The 15,150-nt window shown below is 35.3% G+C and overlaps 3 non-coding genes and 1 pseudogene across 3 annotated transcripts; all 4 read left to right on the top strand.

Moving 5' to 3' along the window:
- Positions 1–9,040: 9,040 nt before the first annotated feature.
- Positions 9,041–11,225, top strand: LOC116142050 (annotated as a pseudogene).
- Positions 11,226–11,516: 291 nt separating this feature from the next.
- LOC116142084 lies at positions 11,517–11,599 on the top strand. The gene has a single exon (XR_004129947.1). It is a non-coding gene; the product is annotated as a small nucleolar RNA snoR117 (small nucleolar RNA).
- A 36-nt stretch (positions 11,600–11,635) lies between these two features.
- LOC116142082 lies at positions 11,636–11,722 on the top strand. Its single transcript, XR_004129945.1, has one exon. It is a non-coding gene; the product is annotated as a small nucleolar RNA snoR116 (small nucleolar RNA).
- An 879-nt stretch (positions 11,723–12,601) lies between these two features.
- Positions 12,602–12,702, top strand: LOC116142087. The gene has a single exon (XR_004129950.1). It is a non-coding gene; the product is annotated as a small nucleolar RNA snoR69Y (small nucleolar RNA).
- The last annotated feature ends 2,448 nt before the right edge of the window (positions 12,703–15,150 follow it).

Raw genomic sequence — 15,150 nt, 5'->3', positions numbered from 1 at the left:
CTGAACGAAACGACTTGCTTTTTATCATTTTTTTTTTTACGAAATGCCACGAAGATTGATGTACCCATATTATCCTCAGTTATTAAAACATTCCTGGTAATCATAATTTCTGTCCAATCTTGCTCCTAAACAGTGGATTATGCGGACGAAAATATCCTTGGTTTATTAATAATTACAAAATAGCCAATTTGCAACAACGACGATTTTGTCCTCAGTTTTTTGATTTTCCGAACGAAACTACCTGCTTTTTACATTTTTTTTTCAGAAATGCCACAAAGATTGATGTACCATATTATCCTCAGATATTTGCATATTGTGACAAATATGCCCTGAACTTCATTAAAACTACAGTATAAAGAAAAAAATTCACAATGTACAGCCACAATTTCCTTCTCTGCTCTAAAACTTGTTCGTGCCGCTGGAGTCTATTCTCGTCGATCTCGTTCGCCAATTCGTCAGTCTGATCGCTTATTTGGTAAGTCCTTTGCCTCTTTCCTTTTTATGTTGCGTGATTTGTTGGATTGCAATGCATAACCTAACTGTCCATTTTGCCTCTGTCGTTGGTCCAACATGTTCGTCGCAGTAATGTCGGGTCTTCGTGCCATCTGTTTGCTCCCGCAACACTCCAATCACGGTTATCAATAAGTTCGTCACCTCCTTATGGTGTAAGAAGATTATAATTGAGAGATGGTTAGTTTCGCTTTAGAGAGGGTAATATTGCCGTGGAATAAATGATTTGATGCCGAAATTACATGAAAATAGTTTGAAATGGCAGTAGGGTTTAGGGTTTAATGTCGTGATTTGTGCATTTGAGTTAGGGTTCCTTTGTTTTTTTCTATTAAGGTTTGCTGAGTGTGTTTATTTTTATGTGTGTTTAGGGCTGAAATTGCTGAAATTGTGTGTATGAATTGCATTTTTCGGTTACTGTTAAACGTGATTGTTTGGATTGCAATTTCAACCCCTAACTTCTCCATTTGCCTCTGTCATTGGTCCAGCACTACGTCATAGCAACCTTTCTCTTCGTCGCCATTGTTTGCTCCAACAGCACCTCCAATTGCGATTTTTGGTAAGTTCCTCCTTCCTTATGCTATAGGAAGATTATTAAATTGAGAGGGTTGGTATGTGTCGCTTTACAGAAGGTAATATTATCGTGGAATAACTGATTTGATGTGTAAAATACATGAAAATAGTCGAAATGGAGTAGGTTGCTGATTTAATGTCGTTATTTGTTGCATTGCATTAGGGTTGCTTCATTTTTGTATTTTATGTTTGGCTGGGTGTGTTTTTTTTTTTTTTTTTTTTTATGTGAGTTAAGGCGAATTGGTGTATGGACTGCATTTTGGGTTACTGTTATGGTTGCAATGGTGGCTGGAATTTCAGGTGTTATGGTTGCATTTTTTGTCATCTGTGAGTAATGGTGCTGAATACTATGTATATAGGGCAATGACTTGGCGAAGGTAATTGAAATGCTGAAATGATTTATTGTTGGAATTTTGGGTGCATTCGATAATTATTGAAAACATTGTGGTTGGAGCTTTGGCATGGTTGGGTTACTTGGTTTGGGTGATATTGCTTTTCTTGGAATATAATGCAATCAAACGACATGCTTGAAAAGGTTACGACTTCGGGTGGAATGATGAGGAGAAATGCATTACATGTACCAAGGATGTCTTCAATGACTAGGGCTGGGTAAGTTGCTTGCGTTGGTTTATTGTGTACATTTATTTCTGAACTTCATGTTTATATGTACTCATACAAATGTAATTATCTTATGATGATTAACTTTTTTGTAGAGTCATCCTTTTGCAAAGAGCACTGCGACACAAACCGTGGGTGCATTATGATTCCTCTGTCAACATCTACGGCAAAAAACAAGGCCAACAGAGCTGGTGTGGAGACAGCAGCTGATGTTGTTGAAGACTTGGATAATGACACTACTGACAACAATGGGGAACAGATGGACATTGATGTCGATGTAGATCTCAATGTCGACGAGCATATTAGTGCCCCACAAAAGGATGATGTGGTTGATTTTACTTGTCAGGCGATCGTTGCTAGTCAAAGCAGAGTTGCGATCAGCAGTAAGAGGAGGAAAAAAAAGGCTGGAAAAGCAACAGATGGCACGCCACATTGGGCAGGTTTGAGAGCCTTGGCTGGGACCTAGCTGAGCTGAAGGGTATTGCTAACTACTTCAAGAAGGAGACCCAGCAGAAGACCGTAAAGGGCAGGTAGTCTGTATCGATCATTTCTCAATGGATGGGTTACAATCAATGAGAGGCTGACAGCCACCACAGAGATTTGCAAGGAACCTCACAAGAGGGGTATCTTGTATTGGGTTACCAATGCATGTGCATGTGAGATGCAGCTGGAGCAAGTAATGAGTACCAACCAACGTTTGATTTTTTAGTGAAGTCTTGTAATGGGGGTTTTTTTTTTTTTGTGCGACAAGGTTATTAGAATGGTGACATAGTGGTATTCCTGTATTTGTATTTTGCCATATTCAACTGCATATAGGATGATGTCTTTGTTATGTTTTTGTTAAAACCATGTCTGTTGTAATAAATGGTAATGCTCTATGTTGCAGTTAGTACGAGAAGGTACGGATCACTAATATGGAATGTAAAAAACTCTTAACTTTGGTAGTGATATATAAAAAGATAATGCAGTTGGGGCATTTAATGTTTGTTATCTTAGTATGGTGAATGTGACATTTGATTTACTATGGAAACTGACATTTAGTTCACCAGGAAGTACGGTCAATGATACATAGCATTTCTAAAGTGTCAGTTTTATAATTTTGTTTCTTTCCCTCTTTGATGTGCTTGTTTTATGGGTTGGTGTGCAAGAACAATGGAGGACCATCACGTTGCCCAGTAGTGATGACGAAAAATCACAAAAGTTCTTGAACAATGTCAAGAGAGCCACACAGTTTGTACGGATAGCAATGTGAAAGGTATTACGTTGGATAGTTATGGAGTCAATTTTGTGTAGGTTGGGAATATACTTATTAACGTAGCTCATAATTGATTGATGCGTAGATGTAGCGGGGACCAGTCATTCAATACATGAAAAATGTCAAGAGATTCCTCCAGCTTAAAGGGCAGCAAATGCAAAGGTACCAACCTTGTAACTCGTAAACTGACTAAGCTTTCATTATGAAAGAGTGTTGGAATTGTTTGCTAATGTAAATGAATGATGAACATATGTAGGTGCCACAAATCAACGAAGGTCAAGTAGGCGATTGGCAACAGCAGGGGAGGGGGGATGTTGAGCAGCAGTATGTTTAACCTCCCCATGGGGTACGAAAATGTTTTACAATTACATGCTTCAAGCCATATTTACATAATATGTTTACCTCATATGATTGACTGTATATTTCTGATTTGCAGGAAGTTGTGGAGGAGTTTTAAAGGAGACAATTGCACAATTTCATCACCCTGGACTGCATGTGGTTTTTTATGTACACAAAGAGTGTACAAAGGGAAGTGTGCTGAAGTGGATTGATGAATTGAACATATTCTCAAGGAATATGTGTTTTATCCTATAGTCTCTGGTGAGTGAAGATATTGTGTATGTAGGCATTTGTTTATACTTACCAAAAGCGGACATGGGTTGATTTTGGTTGCTTAAGAGTTGACATTGATAATATGCATAAAATATTTGACAGGGGTCATTGGAGTTTGCTGATTTGTGCAACTTTTGTGGAGATGTAAACTTGGAATTAAACTCGATGCATGGTGCGCTTGATTCGCTTGGACAGAAAATGGAATGACGCTACAACCTCTGATTTAATGGTAAACTTTGATTATTTCACAATTATTTGCAAGCACATTTGAGCACATGATGAAATTATATTGTTGGAGATGTGGTACTGGAATGGGTTTCAAATTGTCCAAGCTTAATTATGCAGGTTTATGAGGGATATTTATGAATTAGGAACAATGCCCAAGCATCCAGCATTGATTGAGAAATGCCTTTGCTAGTGCCTAAGATGGTAAAACAGTATATTGTGTTGGTGATGGTAATTACTGGTTGATATGTTAGTATTTCATGTATTTGTTGTGACCGTAAATGCACTCACCAAGTCCCTCACAACGGACGACATGGATTGCGAATATTTTGTACGTATTATATAACCAAGTTTGTGGAAGTTGCCCAGAAGATTTTTTCAATCAACGACGAGTATTTACCTTGTAAGTACTACAATTGTTAATTGATCAGGGTGATTTGTTATTGTCTCTTTAATTATAATATGTGGGTTGATTGTTGTTGATTTTTATTCTCACAGATGACCATGATTGGTTTACACTGGCTGAATTACACCTTCCATGACAAAATGTTGTGAAGTTGAAAGCATAGGCTGCGTTTTATCATTTATGTATGATTATGTGTATTGAGTATTGTGTAATTAGTATTTGCAGATGTCAATTGAGTTCACTTAAAAAATGGTGGTGATTATGTTCATGTTGCAACGTGCGGAATTATGATTATTATGGTGTCACATATTAATAGCATCGTTATAGCTGTAGTTAATTTATTGGCACATTGCTTGGATTCAGCATAATGTAAATGCACAGGTACTCCAAAATATGTGATATGACAAATGTACCAATAATTCTCACACTTTTCACACATAGTTTCCGCCAGGATAAGTGGAAAAAGTTAACAAATTTCCTCAAATTTGGAAATTGCATATAAATTCTAGCCATGGTGTAAACAAAAAAATACAATTTTCTTTGCTTGAAAAAAAAAGGCTCAATTGAACTAAAGTGGAAATTAACATGTACAACATGATTTGTGGCATACACAAAATCAAAGTTTTAAATAGAGTCTTAGAGTGGGAGATGGCAACTATATTTGTTGCCTACAGGGTCAGTGTTGAATGTATACCCAACAGAAAATACAATAAGTTTTTTTTTCGGAGTTTCAATAGTCTGTGTAATTTGTCAATAAATAGACTTAACAATAAAATATTGGCTAAAATATAAAAAAGAATTTTGTTAATTGATCATTTCTTTTATTAACCAAAACACGTTAATTATTTATACCCGAGTAATCATCTAAAGGCATTAGTAAAAATAATCAAGACATCTGCTGTTACAGCAACCAAACAAATTAATTAGTAGTACAAGTATCATCACCAAGGGCATTCTAGTAAAAGGGTATTTCAAGGACATCTATATACTGTCAACCAAGCACATTAATTATTAATACATCTCAATTGAACAAACACAATAATAATTTAAACACGGTAATCTACAATGTAATATTCTTTTGGTAATCTTATTACTAAGATAAAAAAAAATATATTATATGATCCAAACGCCTCCTATATATAGACTGCATTTGACTAATGGAATTTAATTATTTTTTACTTTATTGTTTAACTTCCTTTACCAAACCAAAGGATAATTATAATCATAATATGTGAGAGGATTCAAACTTGTGACATATAAAAAGATCAAAAGTAAATGTAATTCTATTGTAAATAATCAAGATGTATGATATGAAATGTGGAAATATAAATTTGAATCTAAATCCTTGCTAGCAAACCATGGATTTTCGCACACAAAAGTTTACAAAATTTTGTCTTTCTTGGAAAAAGAAATTCACGAATTTAATCCACCCGACGTACAGAAAAAATAAACTTATTAGCAAGAATTCAAGTTTGAATTAAAAAAAAAAAAAAAATCAAAATGTCTTGCTGGAGAAATAGATGATGATGTTACTATCTCATATAATGGGCGCGAGGCGAGGCTTGGATCCCAATTCCCATCCTCTGCAATGCCTTCCCAAACCCCACTTGCCCTCACTTTCAAAGAAAGTCTCCACCTAGCCAACCAACACAGCCTGCCAACTCTGCCCCAACACATGTATCAGTGTGCACTGTGCGAGTTCCTGTAGGGTGGGGCGACCTCTATCCCCATCCCCGATGACGGGGATTTTTTAGCTCCTATCCCGCATTTTTCAAGGAATCCCCACACGTAAGAGGCGGGTAGGTTGGAGGGAAAACGCCCATCTCTACTTATCATATACTATAATTAAAAAATAATAAGCCTTACCTAACTCAATTTACCACTATAGAAAGTGGAATCGTTCCTCCAAATAGAACCAACCGAAGGCCTTCTAAAAGAATTAATTAGAGAAAATTAATATACAGTAAAACATCTCTATAGTCATAATGTTGGGATCCAAACTAATGTTATACTATAAGGAGTTATAACTAATAGAGTTAGTTACAAAAAAACTATTTGATTTCTTATTTTATAATTCATGTTTTAATAGTATGTATAGGACTTCAATTATGTATTTAGTAGTATTAGATTTCTATTTTTAATATTACTTGTTTTTATTTATAATTTATGTTTTGGGTAGATTAAGATTTCCATTTTACTTTTATATACTTGATTTCTATTTTAAATTCATGTTTTGGTAGTTCTAGGATTTCATTCATGTTTAGTATTAGTAGGATTCAATTCATGTTTTAGTAGTAGTATAGGATTTTCTTATTTACTTATCCTAGTAGAATTATGATTAGCGCTATAATTAGTTGTTTTCAACTATTCAATCAATTTTTCAATAAAATCTTCCACTAATTCAAGTGATACCTTCTTCTTCCTCTAGCAAACAATCATGCCACTCAAAAGTTGACCGAACTCAATTGACCGAAAGTATTCAGTGTGAGTTGTGCAAAATGAAAGAATCAAACCTAGTTGGAAGCAGAAACGATCTTGTGAAGTGGTTAGAAGATAATCATGGTCTTAAGGTATCACAAACGCAATATCTAGAAGACATCAAACGATCAGCTGACCTCCTTCAAGAAGAAGGATGTTGAACCCAAACAACAAACATTCAAAGATGGTAAAGTACCAGCAATGGAGTTGCCCTCTATGAATGGTTGTATGCATCAAGAGCATGTCAATATGAATGGTCGAATTGTTAAAGAGAATGGGAAATATATTTTAGGAAACTTTATCCCGAAGCCACCTCTTTGGATTTTCAAATGGATGTTTGGAAAAGTTAAGCAACGACATGCAATTCATTCCTTTCGTCGTTTTGGGGAAAGTGGTTCAGATTAATATGGAGAAAATGAAGCTGTTTCCATCGATAAGAGAGGAATAGACAATGGGCTTGGAAGGACATTATAATATGATGAAAACTGGTTTATTTTATCGAAGCAAGTTGATAACTCTCTTGCAACAAAAGCGTTGGAGGGCGAAAGCAAAACAAAGACAGGATTACAATTTTATTTGTGCAATGGCGATGGCTCTAACAAACTTCCACTTTGGGTATCGGTAAGTTTCTTACTCAAAGATGCTTTAATAATGTTAACCGTGATATCTCAATTGCAAGTATCGAGCGAATTCAAATGATGGATGACATTTGTTTTTTATGGAATGGCGTAATGGTTTGATAGCCGTTTGGATAGAAATGTCTTGCTTTATTGGATAATTATACTGCCACATGGCAAAAAGGAGAATTGCCCCCACTTCACACACAAATGTTCTGTTCCTACACCAGCTAGCACTTCCAAAATCCAGCCATGTGATGCAGGCATTATTAGAAATTTCAAAGATTATTATCGGAGCTTTAATCGCTTACTTTTGAAACGGATAAGAAGATCATGTATTGGAACAGAAAAGATATGTATCCTTGATGAAATTGTATAATGCAATGTGCTGCATGGTCAATTGATGTGAATGCACAGACAATATCAATTGTTTTAAGCACTGCAAAATTAGACCCCCGGTGTTATGAATTACAAGTTACAAATGAATGGTGGATGAGAGAATAGAAAAGTCATTAGAATTGAGTGATTAATTCGACAAATTCATGCACTAATCGAATGGATATTAATGTCTTTCTCGATCATCCAAATCAGAAACAAAGTCGTATGTTTTAATGAAGAAAAATCATTGCTGCAATTAGACAAGAAGAGAAAAGGAAATAATCCTAAAGATGATAGTACGAAAATGCAAAAAGTGTGCGTCAGAAGCTTCTAAAGATCTTGAGAAACTAGAAAATTTTGGCTTCAACAAAAAGGTGTCATGCTAGCGAGTTATATATACCGTAAGTTAGAAGAATTTGGTAACAAACTCTAAACAATAAATCATTATCCAAACACTGTTAGGTAAAACATTTATTTATATAAATCTTAATATAAAAAGCATAATATTTTTTTTTTAATATACAAATAATTATTACTATGAGAGTGCAATCTCAATGGCGGATCCATTGAAATTTTTTGTTAGGGTGGGCCAAAATCCAAAATTATAATATAATATTTAAAAAAAAAATGGAGGGCCCATCCCAAAAAAGGCTGGATCGCCCTGGATACTTCTTAAGCGGGAATTAAAAAAATTATAACTTATTACAATGATGGGTTTATTCTATTTATAACTATTAAATGGGAATATTTTTTTATGGCTATAAAGTTTATTCTTATGTAGAATACCACTATAAAGAATTTGACTGTATAGTGTGGGTATGGGTGGATATTCCAAGATTTGTTGCAATTACGTAATATAATGTATCAGCAAAGTTCAAATACACTAAACCTGTCGTGTTCGAAAAAGATGATCTGAAGAAATGTCAAATCAACCAAAAACAAGTGTAGCATAGGAACGACAAATAATGAGGTACAAAACAACAATGGTTTTATCATATTTTTGAAGCAATATTTTGCATGAGTTAGATGAATCAAGAAATATGGGGCTCCTTAATTTATTACAGATTGTCCACACCGAGAAGAGGGGTGGAATATCTTCTGTAGTGATTCTACGTCGAGAAAAACCTGTATTCTTGTAGACATACATAAGAGACGTATCTCAAACATTCTTGTATATTTGAAAAGAAAAAAATAAAATAAATGATGCCACGTTGTGTGGTATATATAAGTAGACACGGTTAGTTAACCATTTTTAAGAAGGACGGTTTTGCTGAAGAAGCAGTTTATCATCACCATCTTCTTCAAAAATTTCTCTGAAACGTTATTGTTGGTTGCTTAGTTGAACTTATATTCAATTAAGAAGAGAATTCCATGGAGAGTAGAGATGAGAGTTGCAGTACTATTGAAGAGGGTGGTGCTGATCTTCTTCATGAGGCTCAGCTCTTCGACAAAAAGAAGAAGATGATGATCATAATCGTGTTAATGCGGTGTTCTGCATGGCGCCTCACTCTGATAGGGTTGATACCACAGCATACAGTGTTTCTTCTTCATCCTCAAAATCACACTTCTGCTTCTTTCACATCTTTGTATCCCAAGTAGTCTCTCTCGCTCTTCTCTTCTTCTTCCTCATTAAGAAAACTTTATACGTAGCAGATATTTCCAGAAAATGTTTCCGGAGTAGTGTCCTTTTTTTTGTTTTTGTAAGAATCTCTACAAGAAAAGAAATCAACCCCATTGCATTTAATATAATTAAACTAATTTTAATTAATAGATTAGTTCTTTTAATCTACCTAATTTTCCATTGCAGCTTTTGGTTTTTTTATGGTCTTGTCACTTTTAAAAAAGTGAGTTCATTGTTGACTGTGACATGGATAAAAAATAATTAAACAACTGTTCTTTTATAAGTTTCTTAATCAATGGTGAACCATTGAAGTTCTTTCAGAACTTAGATTTTATCCATGCAATGGTAATTGACACAGTAACTAGATGGGAAAAATTTGATTGCTTTTGGGATTGTCGCAGTGTTTTAATTAAATAAAAGAATCCTGCTTAAAGGATTGTGGCAGCAAAAACCTTTAATTACTTTGATTGATTTTGCATATCAGAGAAACCGAGAGAAAGTTTCAGAGTATTACAAGAAACAAGAAAGGCTTCTTGAAGGGTATAGTGATATGGAGATCATGACTGAAAAGGGTTGTTGGCCTGAAAGCCTAACCGAGGTAATTTCTAATGCGTAGTTCACTGCGTTCACTTTTTGTTAAGCGAAGCAAACAGTAGATGCTCTGTTTCTAAAAAACTGAAAATTATGGTTAATTTGGCTCAGGATGAAATGAAGCAACTTGCAAAGAGTGGAGAGGTTGGCAGTTCACATATCAAGTAACTAAATTGGTACTTTTTTATGGCAAAGTTTATGCTTCTATTGAAAGCAGATCTTTGGCAGTAATTGCCTCAACTCTGGACTCCCTCCTAGATCTTTATCAGGTTTATTTTGTGGTTCACTCAAACGCCATGAAAAACCAAACCAGTATCACTACCAATTGGAAAGAAGAGGAGCAACCAGTAGTAAGTTATCAAATTTGTTCTTGACACACTACTAAATCTGTGTTCAAATTGCATACCCATTAGTAATCAGCTTCAGTATACAGGCATCATTGTTTTTGCTCAGTAATGGCAACTCTTGGGACTACAAATTCTGCTGAGTCTGCACGGGCAATAGTTACAAAGGTATGTTATATCTTTGTGTACATATTGTCCGTCCCAATGAAAAATTTTCGGTCATGCATCGTCTGTTTGAATAGAACAATGACTTTTGAATGGTGTCTTCGATACAGTCTCGAACTGAAAAGGATGGCGGAGCAAGAAAAAATGGCGATGGGATATGGTCTGTGACAGTGGTCAAGTTGTGTGATGATCTACTGTCGTAGATTCAAAAAACGAAATTGTCAGAGCCTATGCACAAGATCCTTTCTTTGATGTCATTACCAATTCAATGGTTTAGTCACGGCTGTGCTAGCTGTGAAACTTCCTGGTGGATGACCAACTGGAGCCATAATAGTGAGCCTCACAAACTATCACTAAACTCTTTTAAAATTTATTTACCTCTGGATAATTTTGCTCAAATAATTCTGGTTCCGCCACTGCAGATCAGGATTTTAACGATTGGCACGTGGGGAGGACGGTTCTGGAGAATGTATTTTCACTGATAGGAAGAACTGCCCCGCCAGATTTTCTGGCAAAAGTGACATATCTGATATGGATCATCATGAATGATAAAGCACAACTTGAACAGTGAGAGCATACACATTTGGGTCACATTATTTTGTGGAGGTGGACATAGTGGTTGCCACGAGGACATGTTACTGCAACAAGCTCATAACATTGGAGAGACATTGCAGGAGAAGCTTTGAACAATTGCCTGAAAGTTGAGAGAGCTTTTGTGCATATAGATTTTGAGTTTACACATCGACCTGAACACACACAAGAGCCTTCAATTAGCTTGAGCTTCGTAAATATATGCAAGACAGATAACTGCAGCTTTATTGAGCTAATTAATTAAGGGTTTTTGAGATTTTCCGCGCATTTTCTATGATTTCCTATCATGAAATACATATGATTTAGAGAGAGTATTTGAAGGGTTGGGTGGTCCTGGCTGGGGGGGGCCTTGGAAACAAAAGGGCATATAAAGTAAATCCAGAAGAAACATAGGGTTTCGAAAAGCACTCTCACTCTATTATTAGGCCACCATAAACCCTAAACCGTCATTTCAATTTTCAATCTCATGATCTTTTCCTCTCGCCGTCTGTATCTCCGTCTTAGATTAGTTTTCTTTGGTTAGATGATTGAGAAGGGCCTGTGATGCTCACAAATTGTCCGTACCATTGAGATGCTTTTTCCTGATGCATTCAATTATTCAATTGATTTCTGAGGCCTCCTTTCGATTTTCTTTTGCTTTTGTGTTATAAATTCAGGCGCTGAGATTCAAATTTATACCATCAAACTTTGAAAGCTTCAGAGAGAAGCTTGTTGATGTAAATCTTTACATTCTCTGAGCCTTTGGTGTCCTTTTCGGAACTTATTTTGTAGTAAAGCAATAAATTAGAGTCTCTGATGCGCTTCTGTCAATAGCGTTTTCAGCGCTGTACGTTGCCGAGAAGGAGATTGGGGAATGAGATTCTGGCACTTTGTTTTCAATTTCTAAGCTTTGTGCATTCAGATTTCCCCATATTTAAAAAAAAAAATTAATGTGTTTTTGATTTAGAGGAATACTGAAAAACAGTGATGATCCAACAGACCTGTAATGATTTTGTGAAAATGATCACAAAACTCTTTATGAACATCTAAGGGCAGAGATTGTTTCATCATTTGCTGTTTTCACTGTTTTCTGAAACTCGTTTCTGTTTTTTTCCTTTTGGAAAGCTTTTGTTTACAAAGTTTTTTTAACTTTTAATGTGTTTTTAATTACTTGTTTTCATGTTTGGATGCATTTAATTTAAGTGATTGGGAGTTAAATATTTGAATGAAATTGTGCTAGATGGGTAGATATTAAAAGAGGAACCCAAATATGAGAAAGGGGAATTTGAAAACCTTGCAATGGAGATGAGGTTTGATGTCGAAAAAATGTGGAAACGTAGAAGCTATACAACAATTCTCTAGACAGGCCCCTCTTGCTATCCTGTACAGTTACTCCTTCATCTTTATAGGAAAATAATAACCCTAAGAAGGAATATGCTTGTGGTTTTGCAAGTTGCATTGGTCCAAAAGGAAGAAGATGCTGCTTAGACTGCGGCCTTATCACTTGAAAAATATAGATGGGAAAGTGTGTGAGGATGATAATCTGATGATGAAATCATGGAACATAATTTTATTGATGTGTGGTTTTGTAGCTGTGATTAGGTTTTAGGTGTTCAGTTTTGTGTGTGCAAGAAAAATTATTTCAATGTTCATGATGAAAATGCATAATCCCAGCTCTATGAGGCCTTGTTATCAAAGGTCAGTGAATAAGACTGTTTCCAACATTTATCTGAGCAACTAAAACCTTTTTATTGTACCAGTTTAATGAACGTGTTGTTTTTGTGCTTATTTGATGTGTTCTGTATCTGGGTATCTTATTTTGTATTTGTTCATCTGGGTTTGTTTCATATTTCTTCATGTGATGGTTCAAAATAATCATGCTAGTGTATATCTGATTGTTTTATGACCGAAAGATTACTTTTTTCTAAGGGAAGAATTGAGATTTGAATGTTCCTTCATGGGTTTATTTAAATCTTGAAAAAGTGTTTGTTAGGTCACAATTGAGCTTGTTTTAGTTGGTTTTATTGTGTTAAGTGAAGAGAGAAATTGAAAAAATTGAATGTAGGTTGTTAATGATTGTGTTCGTGATTGAGTGTGAAAAGAATATATTTCTATTTTTGTGAAGATTTATGTCTTATGTGAAATTTGCATAATCCGCTAAAATGTTCCCAAGATTTCATACCGACCAGCTAAAGATGACTGGATTACTGACTGAATACTGTTTATGTTGAGAATGTACTTGTTCTGTATTACTTTGATTGTCATCTTTAATTTTTTGGATGTATTTTAATAAATCTCAAGAATTGTCAGTGAATAATTCACTCCTCCTTGATCCAGCTGCAAATTGATTGCTGTCCTAAACTCTTGGATTTATCTCATCTTATGTTTGGTTTTTATGGTTCAGTTGAATCCAGTACTGTATCAACAACAGTTTCGACTACTCAGACGGTATTGTCAAAATACAACAACCTACCATGTATTTAACTACTTGCCCGCATCAACATGTTTCTCTGAATCTGTTTTTTCTCCGTATGTATATTGAATTTAAACAGTTCTGACAAGTGTCAATGTGTTATTTTTCCCTCAAAAACTTTTTGTTACTACCCCTTTTTCAATTGCTGTTTTATTGTGATTATTGCAGGTTAGCCCTTGAAGAGATTCTGAATTTAAGTCCAAATTTCATTCTTCATTGAGTAAATGCATTGTGAATTCCTAAGCATACATTATTCTATCGAGTTAAAATGTACTTGTGATTGAATGAATTCTCAAATTTCATCGGTTTACCCCCAAATGAAGCAGCACAGCCACCAGTACGCTATAATATAAATCGGACCCAATGTCATATAACCAATCTGTTCTCTATAACCCTTTTTTTCACTCGCAAGGTTTTATTGACTTCACAAAGATTAATACAAAAAAAAAATCAATTCAATCTAGGTATTTTTGTTGTTACAATGATATTACGCGTTTTTAAAACCACATAAAAATCAAAATAATGGAGATATGATATTGGGGGGCGTTTAGGTTTAGGAATGTTATATTACTGGGAAATGGTTAGATTATGGAAAGATAGCTTACCTTGGAAGATTACTGGGAATCTTTAGGAAATAGTTTGGTGAGTTGAGGGTTATGTTATTATCAATATGTTTGATTCTTTTTATAGGAACAAATTGGTGGGTTGTTATTAAATTACAAATTGCACTCTTTTTTAAATATATAATATAAATTTATTTTGATTATTAAATTTTGAATAATTCTTTTAAACCCCAATATTTCAGATTTTTAGCTAAAACACACCTGCTTATAAAAAACGTTATTTATGACGCACATCACTCACTCCTGTTGCCGCTGCCACCACCGCAAACCACCGCGGAAAAGCGCCGGAGCCCCTAAAAAAGAAGAAAATTCTGGGGAGCTCGGGAAGGCGTCTTATGGCCGTTTCCTGTCATATTGATGGCCGACAAATCGGCATATCAAGCTAGATCCTGGCCATTATCGGTCAGGTCTGGACCAGATCTGGTCGCGTAAAGCCAGGGATCTGGCATGATTATGTTCGTTTCGGCCATCAATATGGCCGGGAAACGGCACATAACAAAAGCTCCCAGAGCTTCACACAGATTTTACTTCTTAATTAGGGGCACGACGACAAATTTTTCTTCGACGGTGGTCCGTGGTGGTTGGCCTGCTGTCCGGACGGTGGTGGTAGTTTGTGGTGGCACAGTGGTGTCCGTAAAATGAAATTTTTTAAATATTAAGGATTATTGTCCAAAAATTTTAATTTAAACAAGGGTAAAAATGAAATAGGATATTAATGGAAATTTGTTTTAAAGTCGGGGTAGTATTGTGTAAAAACTTTTTATTAATAAGGCTATAAAATTGTAACAAAAAAAGATTATACCCTGGTAATCTCATAATACTAAGAAAATGGAGGTAATCGATTTACCCTCTGATATTACCATAGTACCAATATTAGTATTTGAAGATTACCAGTATATGATTTACTTGACAAACCCAAAATGGTATCAAGTAATATAAGTGACATTAACCACAGTAATTCCCAATAACCCGAAAACCCAAACGCCCCCTTGGTAGGAATGGGCGTGTTCATTGCATCTGGCGAGGACTTGTTGTGACTTGGCTCGAATGGGTGAAGATTCTCAAATGGATGGGGATCGGCTTTGGGCCTCGGG

This window comes from Pistacia vera, unplaced genomic scaffold, assembly GCF_008641045.1.
Source record: "Pistacia vera cultivar Batoury unplaced genomic scaffold, PisVer_v2 Contig404, whole genome shotgun sequence".
NCBI classification, from domain to species: Eukaryota; Viridiplantae; Streptophyta; class Magnoliopsida; order Sapindales; family Anacardiaceae; genus Pistacia; species Pistacia vera.
This window is presented reverse-complemented; position numbering and strand designations above follow the sequence as displayed.